Here is a 20,813-nt window from a genome sequence, read left to right on the forward strand (position 1 = left end):
AAATCTTGCAACTGTAGCGTGGTTTGTCTTTTGGAGCATTTTGCAAAAAAGTAAATGAGGTTTGCTGGATTCTTCTGGACATAATTTACCCACTATGAAGTTGGTAATGTATCGCCCACACAAATTGGTTGTTTCATCTACTAATATCCAGACACAGTTCCCTCATATGTCAGATTGCATCGAATCCATGACAGAAGCGTGCAGTGAAAGTTAATATTTCTTTCTAAGGGTAGACTCATCTGGTACTGTATCCTTCGATTAGCACAATACTTTTCAATAAATGAGCATAGATGTAGATTATTCGATTTATGCAGCGGAATGTTGATGCATACAAAAGCTTTACAAATATCAGTGGAAAATGTACCTACTAACTTCACACCATATTTTCATGTCGGTTAAAAGTTGCTGTTGTGTGTCCTTACCCTGTTCTTTTGATCTGAGATATGAAGTTGTTTTCGAATGTTGTTCCATTTAAAAAAAATTATTACATTTTACACTTTTGTCGCACACTTGACTGAACATTGCATCACCGTCACTTGTATAGTCACTACGGTCTGATGTCCACTGTTTAATTAAAAAACACCTAGAGCGCTTATCAAAGGTATTTTTCTTGATGAGGAAAGGCTTCTTGTGTTACCAAGGGATCTACAACATTTAGAGTTCATTATCTTTTTCATTTTGTTCTGAAATCTTAGATAATTGATCACATATAATAAGAGAAAAATATATCTGTATATGTACTAACATTCAGCACATCCAATACCATTGCCCTCTTTAAGCCTTACTAACACAGTCTGAAGTAGAACTCCTTGGGATAAATGGCAGTTTGATGCATAAACATTTGAAATCCCTTTTGCATTGGGTTGTTGTTCTCTGGGCACTGCTATTCTTCTGTTAAGTTCTGAATCAGGATGCATCAAATAAAAATGTCTTTTTTGACACATGGCACACTTCACTCTTAACTTACAATCATTCCCTCTATGTCCTATTTTATAGCAAACAAAGCAAGCCCTTTTATTTGATAATATTTCCTTTTCCTTTTCAAAAGTCATGTCTTGAGCAGAGAAACAGTCTTTATTATCATGATATTTTTCATGCATTTACCCTGGATATATTGACTTCCAGTAGAAAACAAATCCCTACCTGTAGGCAACATACTATAACTACTCTGTTTCCATCCATCCTCCCTTAATGGTAAATAGTTGCTGTCTTTAAAACCCACTTTGGCAATTGCATTCTTTCCTCTTCCTCTACTTCACTCTTCAAGAATACTAACAGCTGTTGAAACTTAAACTTGTAACTATTGTTCTGACTCTCTATTAGTGTTTTAGCTACCACACTTCTCAACCACATGCGCAAAGCGTCTTCTGGTACGCAGGTTTTCACTACAGGAAATAACATGGCTGCATACTTTTTGTTTGTCATACCATTAGATTCCAATGCCCTTAAATATCATTCTGACTTAGCATATAACTGAAGTATATTTACTTTCAATCTTTGATCTGAATTATTTTTTAAAACCAACCCAAGTAATACTCTGATATAAAACTCTGTCAGTAACTTATCTCTTCCAAATTTCGTTCTCAGAAAATCAATAGCTTCCTCGTAATTTTCAGCTATGGGCAAAAAGCTGTCCACTATTTCCCTGGCTCTACTCCTTTTTACTGTTGACTATACTAAGTATTGGAACTTTACCTCATTGCTTAAATCTTCATTTCCATTAATCCTCTTAAATAAAACTCAAAACCTAACTATTCTTCCACTTCTCCTTGTAGTTGGAGGTGCTCAGTGTGGAAGGACTGGATGTTATGGATGAGGTTGGAGATAGAGTCAGAAGACTGGGATCTGGAAGAGACTCTATCCATCTTCAAACTAGGGTTTCAAGAGGTATGAAGTGAAAATGGGTGTTGAGGCCCAAGTGGGAGGTTTGAAAGTGCATGTTAAGAGTTTGGTTTGCTGCGGTTTGTAGTTGGGTAAGGATCATGGAATGGTGGAATAGATGAATATTGAAGAGGGAGATGGTGGTCAATCGAATGATGTCTTCAAGCGTAGGAGGGGGAAAGAATGAGCAAGTTGGTTGGGTGGGGGTATCAATGGTATGGATGGGAGCATCTAATTCAGGGTGGTTTTCAGGAGGGGTGGGCCAGGCCTTGCATTGATGGTACTACATGGGGTGGGGTACATAACAGGTGTTGCACTTGTGGGTATTGAACATTGGAGCAAAGGAATGTAGGATGTCCGCATACCGGATGTTCGGCGGTGCTGTATGCTGCTGAGTGCTGGCTATAAACCAAGTGTTCTTCACAACAGATTGATTGGAGAGCTGGGACACGGGGTATGGAGCATGCAGCAAGGGCACGGGGCACGGGGCGTGGGGCACCCTGTAATTATGGCAAAAGATGGAAACCCCATTAGCAATGACCCTACCCATATCCTTGGTGTTGGGGAGTAGGATCCTCACTATGAATGTGCGCCCTGATGAATTTCTGATGCAGAAGGCTTTCTGGACAGGGATGCCCTCCTTGTTCAGCTTGGAAATGATGCTGTCTTCTGCAATATCTGGGGGTGCAATTGAACAGGCTATGATGTGGTTGAAGGAGGGGTTTTGTTGGTGGAAGTGGACAAGGGCTTTATGGGTGATGGTGATCATAACAGGGCAGCTCCTATGGTGTGGGTGAGCCAACATGCAGTGTCCTCCTCATTGACTTTAATAATTACACCATTAGATATTGGACGGATATCTGTTATCTTGTGGCACTACATGCTGAATCTGACTAGTACAGGAAAGATGTTTCTTGGCTGGCAGAATTCTGATGAAGGGTTAAGGAGGAGAAAAGTATGAGTACCTTGGGGAGTTTTCTGGAGAGCATGGAAGTTAGATATTGGTCAACAGGCTCGGGAGAAGTGTGGGAATTCGGAGTTGGAGTTAGTGTCTGGTGGAAAATTTGGAATGTCCATGGGGGTGATGGTAGACAATGTAGATGGTTCTGGTGTTGCAGCACCTTCTGTAAGTCACTTCCAGGTGGTATTGTCATCTGCTGGATTGGAGTTGGAGCATTTCATGGTGATCCTGGTAGTTCGTTGTGGGGCTGGAGCTGCTGAGATCTGGGATGGTGGCGGTGGTGGAGGGATGAATTCTGTGCTAGGGCATGTGACTCCTCAACTACATGCTGGGGTGGTGATTGTCAAAGTGCTGGATGATAACAAAATGTTGGTCTTGGTGGTGGTTGTGGTGGTGGAGGTGGTTGTGGCATTACTAAATATGGTGCTGTCATAATGAGTCTCTATCTCACAGGATTGGATGGGAGACCAATGGTTAACCTTTGAGTAAGCCCAGAAATTCTGGGGTTTGTTGGACCCGGCCATACTAAGATAGAACAGTCTCACAATGTCCTGAGGTGACACCTCTCATCAATCACTTAGTCCACCTGGGTGTCTACCTCTTCAAACAGCAATAAACTCTCATGGTCCCATGCTGTGTAGGAATCATTTCAGACTAACAATCTGATCTTACTTTGGAATGTTACTCCTACCCTTGAAACATACATTTTCAATTGCAGAATGGAAAAGCCGCTGAAGGAAAGCACTACCCCAGGTGGCAGCTCAGAAGAGAAATCCACCATTGTGTTATGCAATGCATCAGGACCTAGGGTTCTGGGGAGTCCCAACCTCTGCAATAAAGATGAGTTGGAGCATCCTTGAAATCCGCCCAGACTTAAGTTTAAACATAAGTTTTTAGCAGGCACTTTGAATGTAAATTCTTTATTGAAGGTTGGTGAACAGAAGGAATTAGAACTACTTCTAGATAGAAATGAAATTCTAATCTTAGCAGTACAAGAGACAAGATTTTTGGATGAGAATGTGACAGAAACAAAAGATTATTGAATCTTTAAAAGTAAACCTGCGATTAAAATTATGAAAGGAATGCCACTCTTGGGAACAGCCTTTTATGTCCATAAAAGATTATTAGACAATGTAACTGAATTCAAATCCTGCTCAGAATGGATATCTCTTTTAACAATGAACTGCAAAAATAAAAAATATACTTTTATTAACTGCCATGCACCAATAAATGAAGACAACAAAAAGAACCCAAATAAAGTAGAGGAATCCTGGACACTCCTGGATGATGAATTATCTCAAATTCTAAAATCAAATGCGGTGATATTACTTAGCGATTTCAATGCCCAAGTACGAAGAGAGAAAATTTATAGACCAATTGTGGGAGAATATGCCGCACACCATAGAACAAATATCAATGGAATGAGATTAATTACTATCTGTAAAAATTTTCAGCTAAAGTTAATGTCAACTTTCTTCCAGAAATTGCCAAGGAAAGCTAAAACATGGATTTCTCCAAATACATTACTAGGTGAATTTCAACTGGATCATGTAGCTGTATCCATAAGAAACATGAAAAAATTTATGAATGTCAAGGTAGTAAGAAGCAGAGAATCTGATTCCAATCACTACTTGTCTAAAATCAAACTAAAATTCTTACCCAACAGAAATCACAGAAGAAGGGAAAGAGTAAACAAATATAACACAAACAGACTTCAAATTACACAAGAAACATTGGAAACATTTCAGGAAGAAATAAAAGTGTCTCATCATGGAAAGTGGCAAGATTTATCTAACGAAATAACCAATGCAGCCCAGGAAACATTTAGGCTAGTCAAAGCTAAAAAGAAATCTTGGTGGAATCAAATATGTGAAGATGCATTACAAGAGAGAATAAAACAATGGAAAAAGTTTAAATCCTCTGGAAGGACTGAGCACTATGACCAATTCAAACAGAAAAGGAAAGACACTGCTAGAATAATAAGGGAAGTTAAGAGAACTTTAAAAAAATCACAACTTATTGATTTGCACGACAGTTTTGTTAAAAATAACTCTCAAAAGTTCTATCAGACTTTTAAGAGTCAGTTAAAGGGGTATCAAGCACCTAGCTTATGCTTCAAAGATGAAAATGGTAGACTTGGTCTAAGCAATGCTGAGAATTGTGAAATACTTGCGAAGCACTTTGATCAACTTTTAAACTGCCCTGAACCTGACCATAAGTTGGAATTCTCTCAAACAACTGAAAATCTGGAAGAAGATATACCACACACTGCTGAAGAAATTAAAGAATTACCAATCTGAAAAATAATAAAGCTAGTGGAGAAGACTCTATAACAGCTGAACTTTTGAAATGGTCTCAGTCAAAAATCATCGAAGAGCTGCAGTCAATCTTTGAAGATATTTGGAGAACACAGAGGATTCCCGAAGAATGAAAAGTGGCTCTAATATACCCATTGCATAAAAAAGGGGACAAACAAAAGGTTGATAATTACAGAGGCATCTCTCTTCTGTGAATTGCCTACAAGGTATTCTCAAAAATATTGCTGAATAGAGTAGAAACATCACTTGACAAGCAACTGGGTGAGTATCAAGCTGGATTTCGAAAAGGTAGATCTTGTTCAGAACAAATATTTAACTTAAAGTCCATAATTCGCCATAGGATATTGAATTCAAAAGACATTGTTGTGACTTTTGTAGATTTTAAAAAGGCCTTTGACTCGATTGATAGAGAAACCATAGATAAAACAATTTGTGAATTTGGAGTGAAAACTAAATTGGCAAACATAATACGTGAAACCCTTACTGACACAATTTCAAAGGTGAAATTTATGGGTGACATAGCCAAACCTATTAAGATAAATACAAGGGTACAGCAAGGTGATGGTCTGTCACCCCTTCTATTCATCTGTGTTCTAGAGAAAATGGTAAGAATTTGGAACGTAAAGCTTAAAGAGCATAACATTTTGCCAGTAACTTTGGGGAGAAAAAACAAAGGCATTGAAATAAATTGCCTAGCATTTGCAGACGATTTTGCTATATTGTCAGAAAACCTGACAAGTGCAATAACAGAAATCAATCTCTTGGAAGAAATAGCCAACAAGACAGGTTTGAGAATCTCCATAGAAAAAAACAAATTTTTTACAAACATCAAGATTGCTCCAACAGATATTGGTCCAGTAGAAAGAGTAACAAAATTCAAATATCTGGGAGAAATAATTCAAGAAAATGGTTTAGACAAAACTGCAGTAGAAGAAAGGGTACACAAGATGGAAATAGCATATGGTATCACAAAGGATTTTTATAACAAAAAGTGTCTATCTAAAAATCTTAAAATAAGGCACTACACTACAGTGGTGAAACGGAATGCTTATATGCAAGTGAATGCCTAGTACTAAACTATAGATTAGGTAAACTTGAGGTACTAGAAAGGAGAATCATGAGAAAAATCTTAGGCCCTGTGAAAACAACAGAAGTATGGAAATTGAGATCTAATGATGAAATATACAGGAACACAGAAAACATAACAGAAACCATAAGAAAAAGGAGAATGCAATTTTCGACATATTTACAGAATGGATGATTCCAGATTAACAAAAAGGATTTTCAAGTACCTTTGGGACAAAAAGCAACAACTAGCTGGATTCAAGAAGTAAGGAAAGATTTAGAAAGAAATAATATAAGAGAAGAAGAAATTATGGACAGAGAAATTTTTAGAAAGAGGGTAGTAAGTATGGAAGGATTCCAAGGATGATTGAACAAGAAGCCTGGTGCTAAGTGGTCCGAGGACAGAAGGAAAGAGCATAGTGAAAGGATAAAAGAATATTGGAAGGAACGGAAGAGAAAACAACACAGTATGAAGAACTGAATTGAAATTGGCACGTGGTCCTTAGCAGGCCTCATCGGAAATAATAATAATAATAATAATAATAATAATAATAATAATAATAATAATAATAATAATAATAATAATAATAATAATAATAATAACAAATGCTAAACTAAGAAATAAAAATATTAAAAAATTATTGTAAAAAAAGTTGGCGCAGAACTAGAGTTACAGAATGCACCAATGTGCCCAGGAGCAAAACTGTTAGGGAATAAAAGACCAATATTGTGAGTGCAATTTGACGGTGGTGAGAGAAGATTTGAAGCTAAGTGATAGGGCGAGGGAAGAGATGGGAGTGGCAGGAGTACGGGCATTGGTCATGATAGGACATGTCAGTCAAGTTTGAGCAATTGTGTGTATTGCCTGATGCCGCCAGCAAGTGATGCATATGTAATAATAGGGCAGAAAACGTTTTTATAAACATTAAGGATTTGGGATGGTTTTGCACCCCAAACATGGCCAGTAAGCATACAGAGGGGTCCAAAATGGGATAAGGCTCTCTTATAGGCTGTTGTGAGGTGGTCTTTGCAATGAAGATTATTTTGAATTTTAATGCCGAGGTATGTTGGTTTCTATCAAAGGGGTGTTATACAGTATTATGGGAAAATGGTGGTGAGGACGGCAAAGATGGGATTTTTGTATGGAAAACGATAAATTGTTTTCTTACTGGATTTACAGAAATATGCCAGCTATTAAACCGGATTCAAGGGTGTCAAGTTATTGTTGGAGTTTGTTGGTTTGAGTTCTGGTTGTGCAACTAAGGGCTAGAATCGCTAGATCATCTGCATATTGATATAAGCAGACACGGGGGCTCAATGTGAGTTATATATTAAGTAAAGAGGATATATAGCATAGGGGATAATGGACTACCCTCTGGTACTTCAGCAGTGACTGGAAAGGAATAAGAAGGGGTATGATGTATAATGATTCAAGCTGTATGGGGAAAAAGGTAATTATAAAGCAAATGAGTGAAGTTGGAAGAGGTATTTGACAGAGCTTAAACAGGAGGCCTGGATGCCACACAGAATGAAATGCCTGGTTGAGATCCAGGCATACCACAGCAGTGGTTTTACGGAGGTAGTTGAAATAATTAAAAGAGAATACAATATGAAATACATGATCAAGCTTGGAGGAATGGGATCTAAATCCTGCTTGGGAAGATGGAAGAAGATTGGTGTATGTGAGGTAGTGGGAAATTCTACCTGCAAGTATCCCTTCAATAATTTTTGAGACAATACTTAGCAAGCTGATGGGTCAATATGAGCTTATATCAGAGGGAAGTTAACCAGGTTATAGGAATAAAAGGAAATTTGCACTACCCCAGCATTCTGGATATAAACCGGCGTGGAGCATGGCGGTGTAAAGTACCGGTATATTAAGTTCATGGGTATGGTGATAGGTAATTTTTAGAGAGCTTAAGGTGGTATTTCTATGACAGATAAGGAAAGAGTGTGCCGGCCCTGTGGTGTAGGGGTATCATGCCTGCCTCTTACCCAGAGGCCCCGGTTTTGATTCCCGGCCAGGTCAAGGATTTTTACCTGCATCTGAGGGCTGGTTCGAGGTCCACTCAGCCTGTATGATTACTATTGAGGAGCTATCTGATGGTGAAATAGCGGCCCCAGTCTAGAAATCCAAGAATAACGGCTGAGAGGATCCGTCATGCTGACCACACCACACCTCATAATCTGTAGGCCTTCGGGCTGAGCAGTGGTCTCTTGGTAGGCTATGGCCCTTTGGGGCTGTTGCTTCATGGGGTTTGGTTTGGTTTATAAGGAAAGTGTATTTCTTGAGGGGTGATAGTAGTGTTGAGAGGATGACGGTAATCTATATCAACGTAATTATAGAAAGATGGTTGTAATTCAGGGTGGTTAGATGAGTTAATTGATTAATTAATGGTTTGTCAGGATGGAAGAAACTGGATGAATGGGCAGGGAAAAAGACAGTACCATAATGCTGGGCGAAGATATCAGCTTTTTCTTTATCATTAGTAGGGATGACATTATCATGACAAATTGGGTAAGTGAGAAGGAGTTTACTAGATTGAGTGAGTCTTTTGTATATCATCCAGAATTTACATGATTCATGACAGTCAGATATGTCATTAAAGGCTGTAAACCATTGTTTTTGGTGAACAGCTTTGATATAAGACCTTGCATGTCGAAGTGTATGTCGAAGTTGTTGTAAGGTGTCTCGTGTTCAGGTTTATTTGTGATATAAGCCAGGTGCAAGTCTTAATAGTTGGCAGTTGTTTAGGTGGGATAGGTGATCTATGTGGGCTGTTGGAATGTCAAGGTATTGGAGGTTATCTGCTGTTATTTGTGCATGTTCTGTTTTATCGACAAGTGGCAGTAGGCTCTTGTGAGGAGACGAGGGGAAGGCTAGAAGAAGTGTTATGATAATTTGTCTGTATTCAGTTCAGTTTGTATGATTGTATCGTTGGGTAGGTGGTGGATGGGGTAGGGGATTATGGGTTTGTGAAAGGAAACCAGGAATGGTTCTAAGAGCAGGAGCGTGATCACTACCTTTAATTAGACATGGGTCTATGTTAATGGAGTTTGAGAAAGAAGGTGATACTCTAAGGATATCAGGGTTACTATTGTTTGACAACAGGGTATGGAAATGGAAAGGGATGTGCATGTCAATAAAGCTTTATGTGGTCTATCTGCATAGTGTAATTGATATCTAGGGAACTGGGGTTGTTGATGCTGCATCAGGAATGTCTCATTTAAGATGAACCAGCACATACAAGGGTAGCAAGGGTTTGAGTAAGCCACATTTGGTGTTCACTGAACGGATATTTACATCTTACTACCTGGCGGATGAGAAAGAGTTTGAAGCTATCTATCTAAATGCTTACAGTCCCCTCCCTGAAGGGCAGGAGCAGGCCACCTAGAGAGTAATGCCCTCTCTCTGGCCAGGCGTTTCAGGCAGGTTGGGCACAAGTGAAGGATCAAGGAGGTGGGTAGTGGATGTGGACAGTAAGGAGATCAGAAGGCATATGCGACCTCTTGGATAGTTATTTGTGAATTTTTATCAGGTTAAGTAAATTTGGTAATTTATTTTATTTATTTCTTTATTAATTTATTTTATTGTGGTGGTGGTATTAAATAATTTGGGGATGATAAGAATATGGGACAAGCAATTGGAAGTGGGGTGTATGAAAGATGGAAGATCATTATTATTTTTGGTGGTAAACATGGAGACATGGTAAGTGGTTGGAGGTGAGAAGTATGAAAGTGTGAACATTTTTATTCCTTTCTTATACTTTTTCTTCCCACCAACCAACTCAAGTCCCCTCAGCTGATAACCATAAAGGTGGTGAAAATTTACCTCCACACCCACCCTGACTACCCACTAGATTTAGAAAATATGTATATATAAATGACTGAAAGATGCTGTAAATAGGGCAAGGGCAGAACTGAAGTAAAGAGCTTAATTTATGGCAGAAGGGGCAGGGATCCCCAGAGGAGGTGATTGTTTATACCAGCATTTCAAGTGGTGTGAAAGTGAAATGCATCTTCAGTCCTGAGTGCGATGTCCAAAAATGCAGATTCAAAGTTTGGTTAGCTGCTGTCTATAAATAAGTGCAAGTCCCAGGGATGAAATGGATGGATGTTACACATGGCAATTGTAATAAATCTTATCATGTCCTCAATGGTCAGTGGAGAAAACAATGGGCATGTTGGGGGGATGAGTTTGTCGATGGTACGCGTAGGCACAAAGAGTTCTGGTCTGTCTCTGGGAGGGTTAGGACAGGCTTTGCAAAGTCTCGAGTAAGTTGCATGTTGTTCTCTACAGGTATTTCACTGGGAAGGCTGGGATACGTTAGGGCATTTAGAGGTGTGGCGGACCTGGGTGAAGTGGTTGCATAAAATATGTTCAGAATTGCAGTGGGTTGTATGTCTATTGTAAGATATGCAGTGCTCACAATGAATAGGCTGTGGTGCAGTTGCATGAGAGGCTACCACCTTGTAGTGGTGGTGATGAATTGCAACCCCACTATCAAGAACTCTGTCAAGGTCCTTGTAAGTGGGAAGGAGTGCCCTGACCATATAAATAGGTCCAGAGCTGTTCTTTATCATCAAAGCCTTCCTCACGGGAATTCCTTCCTCATTGAGTTCCTTGCAAATGGTTTCATCTGAAATAGCTGTGTCTATGCACCAGATTGCATAGCTGAATAAATTGTGCCTTGGTGGTGGCCGTGGGATTCAAAGTAGTGGCTGTGAGAGGGGTTGGAATTGTGAATTAGAGCTCAGTTGTGCTGAGCCTATTGGTTGAGTTAACTTCTGAGCTGCACCCTCTCCATTGACTTTAATTATTATGCCATTTGATGTCAGACAGATGTCGGCCACCTTCTCCCTCCCCAGACTGTAATGTAAAAGTGTAGTGAAGATCTTGGATGGTGAGCAGAACTCGGCTGTGGGGTTTAAGAGGAGATGGGAATGAGCACATTCTGGAGTTAACTGAAGAGTACGGGGGTTTGAGACAAGACAGCGTGTTCCCTATAATGGGAATTCAGATTCAGCAGAGGAGATTGGGGTGGCGGAAGGGCACTCATCTGCCATAGGTTGATCTTCAGTGGTTGAGATAGCCAGGGTTGGTGCCGCAGAAGAATCCACAGTGAGGTGACATACAGCGGGAAGCTGTGACAAGGTGCATTTGTATTGTATCTGCAAGTCGTCATTTGCAGGGGCCAGTACCTCTGGGAGATACCGAACATAATATGGAGGGTTGGTGTGACTTGCCATCTGAGCTGTGTGATAAGCAAAAGCTGAGGTGTCAGCCACAGCTTGTGTGATGATGGTAGTGGAGATCAAGGTGACTGTTAATTCAGCCAGTATGGGTACATTATGAACAAAGACGTTGACTAGTAGATGGGAGATAGAACGGTCCTCAACGAGGAGAAGTGCCCTAAAGTGAAGTTGGGCACTTCGAAGTGAGGGATCAACCTAAGAAGAAATGGGGATTCTACCCTTCAAACTAGGCACCGAGTAAAGACAGGGTAGAAACCTCGAAGTGAGGGGATCAACCCAAATATATGTGGATACAACTTTTGAAATGAGGTATTAAACCTAGGCCTCAAGAAGAAATGGGGTTTTAATCATGAACTGAGGAAAAGAGGTGAAGTCCCGAGGTGATCGCTTGTTCAAGTGACAATGAACCACTGTGACAGAATTTGGCGTTAGAATGCCCGTTGGACTATAGCAGTGTAGTCACAACACTTACCAACAGAAGTGCTAAGTATGACAAAAGATTTATAGCCCGTTTTGAGTTCAACATCATCATCATAAAAGTTTTAATTCCCCAAGTGATGTGGGTGGCTTGGGAAGATCTGAGGGAAGAGAGAGGTGGGTAAAAGGATGTGAAGAAGTAGGAGATTGGAGGGGATTTCTAGTCTCTTGGCTAAGCATTTTATAGTTTTATTTACACTAATGATTGTTTGGACACAGCTTGTTTTTATACATAGATTATAGTATTATGCTTTTTCTAAAATACAAAAGCGGACATTGAAATTTGTGAAGATGCTAGTACAAGAAATATTTGTTCTCCTACTACACTCACAACATACAATGAACATAATATAAGTGGCAGGATTGGTGATAGTACATTTTGTGGAAGATGGAGCATATTTGTTAAGCAGGGAGATCTGTGGATGGGTTTAGACAATGGATACCAGAGGTATGAAGTTGAGATGAGAATTTAATCCAGAATAAGTGGTTGAGAAGTGAAGATTGATTTAGTTATAGGGATGAATACTGAGCAACGAAATGGTTAAGAAACTGATGAGATATTTGATTGTAGGTGGCAAGAAAAGAGAACAGTTAGGTGATATGGGCATGTCAATAGTTTTAATGGGGCTATGAGCACAGTTTGGTTTGGGGGAGGTGCAGGGCAGTGCCTGCAGCGATGCAAGTATAGTGGGTTTGACAAGGGGGGGAGGGGGGAAGGGTTGATGTGTGTTGGGACGTCGGGGTGTGGAATATTGTTGACTGCAGTGGCCGCATATGTGATTTTTAGCAGTGGCAGTGAGTGGTGGGGTGATTGTTATAAACAAGGCATTGCTCACACTGGGTAGATTGTGGTAGCAAGGCATGGGATGGCTCCACTTTGTGGTCCATACGCGGTCGACGTCTTTGGGTGATGGTAGAAGAATCTACATCATATAGGTGGGGCCTGCATTCTGATCTGGAATGCCTTTTTACCTGGGATGCCTTCTGTGTTGAGCTCTGCAATGAAGGCGTCTTCTGTAATAGGGGGTCTACACCTGTATTACACAGCTGACAAGTCTATAGTGCAGAGGTGGAGACAGAGCTTAAATAGGTGGTGCTGGATTAGTTTGGAGGGGCTGCTTGAACCTAGGTGGTGAGATCCTATTACAGTGGTGAGCAGACTGGCAGCAGCATCTCTGTTAACCTGGATGATGATTCCTGTAGCAGTTCTTTGGATATCTGCAATGTCCTCCCAGCACATGTTGAATCTGTGTAGGGTGGAGAATTTGGCATGGGGGATTGGAAGTCAGGGGAGGGATGCTCAGATCATGTCAGGGGAGGGATGAGAAAGTTTAAAAAAAAAAATGGCTGATGGAGCAGGTTAGAGGAAACGGAAGTGATTGATGGGGCGCCTAGTGCTGGATATAGCACAAAATGCAAACTGGAAATAAGTGGTGGTGGTAACGGTTGGAATTTTGTTCTGCATGGTGATGTCCAAGGATAGTGACAGGTTACTTATTGTGGCTGTTGGAGGTGCTCGTTCCGGGTGAGCTACCTGGTACTGTGGAGCATGTTCCTCTTCTGGAGCATATTGTGGGGCCAGCCTCATGAATTGGAACTTAAGTCTAGAGTTATCCCTTTGTGGAGCTGGTGTGTGAGGAATGAATCTGGATTGGTAATAGGTGCAGCATAGCTGAACATTGCAGTCGGGTAGTATGCAACTGCAGCTGAGTGGCTGAATTCGGTGATGGTGATGGTGGTGGTTATGGTTGTGCTGGTCATGGCTGTTGTGGTGGCTAGACATTAAGGCGAGTGTGAAAACATGTGATGATGATGATGCTTGTTGTTTAGAGGGGCCCAACATCTAAGGTCATTGGCCCTATGGAAACATGGTGGCTATTTTCCCTGTAGATTGGGTGGAGTTCAAAACAGATTAATCCACCTAAGCTGGGGTAGTTTTTGGTGATGGGCACATTCTGAGGTGATACCTCCTGAATTTTCTTTCGTCCACCTGCTCAGATCATGCATTCAATAAGGAATGTCCTTCATGACTGACTTATGTTGTTGAAAACATGTTGGACAGCGAAGGATGTTTTTGAGTTTGCAGTTCATCAACATAAATAGTTTTCATTCCTCCCCTGAGGGTCTGCTCACTCTGGCCAAGAGATTCAGGCTGTTAAATAGAAAAGTGAAGCGTTGAAGGAGACGGTTGGGAGCAGTGTGAATAAGGAAAGTGGTAGGAAGGTTGTTGGCCTCTTGGCTAGGTTTGAGTCGGTCAATAACTGGAAGCTTGTTCTTTTTCTTTCTTTTTGTTCTTTCTTTCTTTTTTAATTTTCTCTTTGGCTGATGAGTTAAGGTATGGATGTATGAGAATGAATGTGTGACTTCAAGAAAGTTTTGATAAGAGTATGTGTGAGTGAATGAATGACTAGAGGAAGAAATGAACGGAGGGGTAATCCTTCTTGATAAGCATTTACTTAATGCATTGTAATACTATGGTGATGACCCTTCCATTATTTTCAGAAGAACAACCTACAGAGAATTGATTAAACCAGGGTTTCTAAACGATGGAACAGAAAGTAAGTATGCAGACCAGAGTGTATTGTCTGAAAGTGTAAATTTAGTACCTGGTTGGTTGCAGCTTGGAGGTGATTTAAAACAATTGGATGATGATAGGGGAAAATATTCATGAGCGAAAGGGGGGTAAATCTTATTATATCTTCAATGGTCGGCAGTGGGTAAAGGGAGTCTGTTGCAGGCATTGGGGTGTTGATTATCCTCAGTGGAGTGACTAGGTCTGGTTGATCTATTGGTGGTACAGGAAGACCTTTGCATTTTCTTGAGTAGGCAGCTTGAGTCTGGCTGCAAGTGTGACATAGAGGAGGTGACTGAATGTTCAGACAGCTGGGTGCGATTGGTGCTATGACGGCTGTATTGCAATCAGCACTCACATTGTAGGGGCTGAGGTGGTGGAGCACGAGATGGCTCCAAACGATAGCGTTGCCGATAGATGTAGACCCCTTCTGACAGCAAGCGATCAATGTCTTTGGTGGTCAGGAGTAATAGCCAATCATGAAGGTCGGTCTGGAGGATTTCTTACGTTAATGCAGAATGCCTTTCAGATGAGAATCCCATCAGCATTTAATTCTTGTATGATGATGCCTTCCGTAATGCCAGGATCAACCACTCTGACCCACACAGCTGAGTAGACAGTGGCAAGAGTGTGGAGGTGGAGTCTTGAATGTGGGCTGTTTAAGAGTTCAGAAGTGTGCAGAAGAACCTAGTTGCACCACTCCAATTTTATTTGATAGTTTGTGAGCCACTTCTTCGCCATTCACTTTGATTATGATACCATTCCCTTTTGGTTGAATGTCAGCCGATTAATCATTCACTACTGATCCGCATTTAGGACAGTCGCCCAGGTGGCAAATTCTTGTCTGTTGTTTTCCTAGCCTTTTCTTAAAATGACTGCAAAGAAATTGGAAATTTATTGCACAACTCCCTTGATAAGTTACTCCAATCCCTAATATCTGCTATTTCTTCTTTCTTCATGTTCATATTAAGCAGGTGGCAACAATCTTTTGAACACAGTGGAATTCAGGAGAGAGGTTAACTAGAAGGAAGGCGTAAGAGCCTTGTGGGCAAGGTTGTATGGAGCGAATGGAAGTGATTGTGTGCTGGGCTGGAAGGAGGGGTGGATATTTCAAATTCAAAGGAGTGTTATTTGTAGTAGGTGTTGATTGTTGATTCCATGCTGAGTTGTTCATCCTGGGTTGAGTTTTGGAGCATTGGTAGATCTGTAGCAATACAGTGAATGGCTGGTGCAGCTTCAGGAGGGATGAGAGTTGCAGGGTGCTTGTACTGTACTCCTCGAGTGTACTGAGGGATAGTGGGCATGGAAAGATGTCAGGGGTAGCTTGGATTGTGAGCGTAAGACAATATTAATGTTGTGTGATAAGCTACAGCAAATACTTCAACTGCAGATTGACCAAGACTTAACATGGTGGTTGTAGCGACTGGGTTGTAGTGTGAGTACAGGTACATGATGGTGCCAGTAGAGAAGAGAGAAGATGATGGGAAAACGTAACCGGCAATCCTGCCCTTGATGTGAGGTGTATTAGGCCTACCTCAAGAAGAAATGGGATCTTGAATCTCAAAGTCAGGGGGATACAGCCAGAATCCAAGAAGAAATGGAGTTTTGAAATGAGACGAGGAGATATGATGCAAAGTCCAGAGGTGAAACCTCGCGAAACACTACTCGGTCTAGCTGGTTGACCACGGTTTTAAGCGGCTATGAACCACCATGGCAGATTATGGTATAAGAGTATTCGTTGGATTGAAAACTAATGTAGTTCTGACATTTGCCAAAAGAAGCATTCAGTACGACAAAGAATGCCTTTTCAGAGTTCCAATTCTAATTGAGAGGTTTTTATTCCCCTCCTCGATGAGGGGAGGGGTAGGCCACTTAGAAGGTGACACGTTTTCTCTGGCCAGGAGATTCGGCGAGTATGGTGGGTTGTGGGAGTAGGGTGATGAGCAGTGTGGTTTGACTTGGTTGAGGAGGGAGAGGAGAGGATTTTTTACCATCCATTTATTCATTTCCTTAGTTGTTACAATTTATAATATATAGCTGATATTGATATTGTCTGGGTAAGAGGTACAATAACTGATTAACAATATGCTATAACGAGTTCATTACAATATTCTACAATATATTATGTACCGTACAAGAGTTATTAGTTTACTTGTTATTGTATACAGGTTGGGCTAGAGATCATTGCATTCTATGTTACAAGTAGTTTCTACAAAAATAAAATACATATTTAGTTATAATGTAGTCACACAGGGTTTATTATATTATACACTGACTGAGCAAATGTCATGGGATAGCGGAGCACTGATGCGCAGGTGTGTTGTCTGCGCACCACACGCCCCCTGTGCCAGCAGCAGTTGTATAGGAGACCTTGTGAGCAGTGGCTGTGCATGTGACAGGTGTAACATGGAACGTCGTCGTGAGCTGACACCGTTCGAACGGGGTATGGTGGTCGGCGCCCGACGGATGGGAAGTGCGATTTCGGAAGTGGTGCGGGAATTCGGCTTCACACGATCAACCGTGTCCAGGGTGTAACGTATCATGAATGGTTGAATGCGGGTGTCACCGTCCACAACAGACGAACGACCGGCCGTCCAGCCACCCTCGATGACCGTGACCGGCGACATCTGAGACGGATTGTCAACAGTGACAGACGGGCAACCGTGCAACAAATCACAGCTCAATTCAACACAGGCCGTGTTAGACACGTCTCCTATTGGACAGTCCATAGGAACATGGGTTCTATGGGGTATGGGAGCCGGCGCAGCACATGGGTGCCACTGTTAACCCAACGTCATCGGGCACAACGACGCGCATTTGTCGCCAGTCACCAGGGATGGACACTGGAACAATTGCGTACGTGATATGGTCGGACGAATCAGGATTTCAACTGCACCATGCCGATGGGAGGCACTGTGTATGGCGCACACCACATGAAGCGATGGATCCCGCCTGCCTCGAAGGTGTGGTCCAGGGCGCTGGTGTCTCTGTTATGGTCTGGGGTGCATTTTTCTGGTATGGAATGGGCCCCCTAGTTGTTCTGGAAGAGACTTTGAGAGGTACGCGGTATGTTGAACTGATCGGAGAACATCTCTACCCATTTTTGGCCTTCCAGTGCCCAGACGGTTCTGCGGTGTTTCAAGATGATAACGCGCCGACACATCGCTCCCACGTCGCCCGGGAATGGTTCCAGGAACATGCAGCGGAGGTCCAATGACTGCCATGGCTACCTAAGAGCCCCGATATGAAACCTATGGAGCATATCTGGGATGTCCTCGAACGCAGGCTCCGTCCCATGGATTCTGCACCCACAAACAGACCAGCATTGGCGGCCGCTCTGCAAACGATTTGGTGTCAGCTGCGTCCAGAGGACTACCAGGGACTTGTCGACTCACTTCCACGGCGTCTCACTGCAGTTCGCAGGGCCAGAGGAGGCCCCACACGCTATTAGGTGACTATCCCATGATATTTGCTAAGTCAGTTTATATTACAATATATACAGGTGTTACATGTTTCTACTCCAATTTCATGCAAAATTAATACTTATTTGGTTATAAGTTAGAAAAATAATATAATCACATAGAAACTAAATAAAATACAAATTTAGTTGCAATGAAGTTACATACAAGATTGATGGTTACAATGTGGAAAATAAAATAAATAAATGACACATATATAGTTGAAATGAAGTTATATAAACAGTTATTATGTACAGGATTGTTGGATACATTGTAAAATATAAAGAAAATAAATAATACATATTTTCTTGTAATCTAATAATATACAGGTTTGTTATAAACAGGATTGTTTGGTTATAATGTAATAAATTATATAAAATATATAAATAAATGACAAATATTTGGCTGCAATGGGTGGATTGTTAGTTTCTACTTACTGATGAACACACAAGGCGGGAGGACATCGAACGCAGAGTGGGGGACCATTACTATTGAAGGAGGAGTTGTGAGGACGTGTGTGAGTTGCTATTGCTATTGGGGGATGGGAGGTATTGTGGGTGGGGAGGTGGGGCTGGAGAGTGAGAGGTGGTGTTGTCACAGTCCTCAGGGGAAAGGGAGCGGTATAGGTGAAAAGGTGTTTTGGATGAAATGTGGGAAGAGGGAGGTGGGCCTTTGAGGAGGTAGTTTAGGGAGAGGTGATCACGGTTGAGGGCTTGTTGGCAGGCGCGCTGGAATTGGGTGAGTAAGTAGGAGTCGAGTTTGGGGTATGGAAGGATGTCGTGGAGGTCCGAGGTGGGATAGCGGAATGGAAGCCGGAGGGTATGGCGTACTGTGCGTCGTTCTATGGAAAGGAGAGGGCTATATAGATTAGGGCTGGATTTAGGTATGATTGACCAGGTGGTGAGTCCATAGGTTATGGGAGGTCAGACAAATGACTTGTATGTATGGAGGAGGAGGGAGGATTGGAACCCCACCGTGTCGGCCAGGCAGCCCACCAATCAGGCACGGTTGGCCATCTTGGACTTAGGGTGTTGGGAGTGGGGGCGAAAGGTTAGGTGCTGGTCAAAGAGGATGCCGAGTTATTTTAAGGTGGGTTGGTGTGGATGCAGGTGACCCTGACTTTGAGGTTGAAGTGGTCAGGATTGCAAGCGGTGCTGGATTTGCCGCGGTTGCAGCAGAAGAGGATGGCTTGGGTTTTATTGGGGTTTAGTTTCAGGTGCCACTGGTCACACCAGGAGATGAAGGTGTCGAGGTAAGTTTGGATGGTTCGGTTGAAGGTTTGGACTGAGTATAAGGGTGCCACGATGGTTGTATCATCTGCAAACTGTAGGAGTTGGATGGGGGCAGACGGTTGCAGGGTATCAGGTACAAAGAGGGTAAAGAGTATCGGGAGAGGGAGAACCCTCGGGGAATACGTGTGTGAGGTTGAACGGGGGGAGATTTGGTTTTTTATGGATATCTCGGCAGAGCGATTATTGAGGTATGAGGATATGAGGCGGATGTAGGAGATGCGGAATGCGAAGAATCTGAGTTTAAAGAAGAGCGCGGGATGCCAGACTGAGTCGAAGGCTGGTTTAAAGTTGAAGGTGATTAGGAGCGTGGGACAAGTGCAGTTAAAGTTATTGGATGTGGACTGGATGAGACGGAGAATTTGGTCTTCGGTGGATAATTTGAGACGGAAGCAAACTTGGGAGGGGGGGGGGGGTACGAGATGGTTAGACTGCAAGTGGGGTTGGATGCAACGGACCAGGATTTTATCCAGTATTTTGGCAAGGACTGTGATCAGGGTTATGGGACAGTAGGAGTCAAGTTCGGAAAAGGGTTTACCAGATTTAGGGAACAGGAGCATTGTGGTATGCATCCAGCAGATAGGTTAGAATCCTATGCGAAAAATAAAGGTGTAGATGTCAGCCAGTATGGTTACTACTACTACTAAAACGTTTTCATTCCTCTCCTGAAGGGGGAGGCGGGCCTCTTAGACGGTGACGCCATCTCTCAGGCTGGGAGATTTGTTACGGTGAAGGACATGCTCGGAGAATGTAAGGGGGTTTCCGGCCGTGGCCTATACTATGAACTGTCCCAGCATTCGCCTTAGTGCATTAGAATGGAAAACCTCAGAAAACCATTCTCAGGACAGCCGATGTTTGGGGCCAGCCGTGAGGTCCAACCCTGTCCCGTCTCCCAAATGCAGAGGCGTAGAGCCACGGTAGAGCCGTGGACACCCCTCCTCTGCTCGGCTGACCAGCCAGAGTGCAGAGCTGTTGGACCACGGACCAGCCGTGGCCACTTGTGAGCCGAGACTCACTCTGCATCTACCGACTATAGGTTTTTTGTGTTTTTAATTCCCCGCCCGAAGGGCTGGTCGGGCCCTTTAAACGGTGACGCCGTCTCTCGGGCCAGAGCTGCGGGGAGAAGGGTGGTGTGATGGGAAGAAGATGATGGAAGGACGAAGTGAGTAAATTGTATGGGGTGTACACGGTGTTAGGAATGATAGGGGATTTGTGAGAGAGGATGCATAGAAAATGAGTGGGGTTGTACAAGAGTGCCAGGGTGTAGTTGATTGGGGAGGAGTGTGGCGGCGATCTGGTTTAACGAAGTTGTGTGGAGTCTGAGAAGGGCAGCTTGCAAATGCTGTGGGAAGAAGAAATAAATTGAGAGAGGAGGTGGGCGAACAGAATAGCAATATTGTGAAAGAGGGGCTGGCCGGGTGCGACGTCGTGTGGGTCTGGGAGATGTTCGAGGAGGAGAGTGTGAGGGTTCAACTCGATGTCGATGCCTGAAGAGATATACTCCGTTGACGAGAAGATGGCGGACGTCTGCTTCTG

This window comes from Anabrus simplex, chromosome 2, assembly GCF_040414725.1.
Source record: "Anabrus simplex isolate iqAnaSimp1 chromosome 2, ASM4041472v1, whole genome shotgun sequence".
In the NCBI taxonomy this organism is placed as follows: domain Eukaryota; kingdom Metazoa; phylum Arthropoda; class Insecta; order Orthoptera; family Tettigoniidae; genus Anabrus; species Anabrus simplex.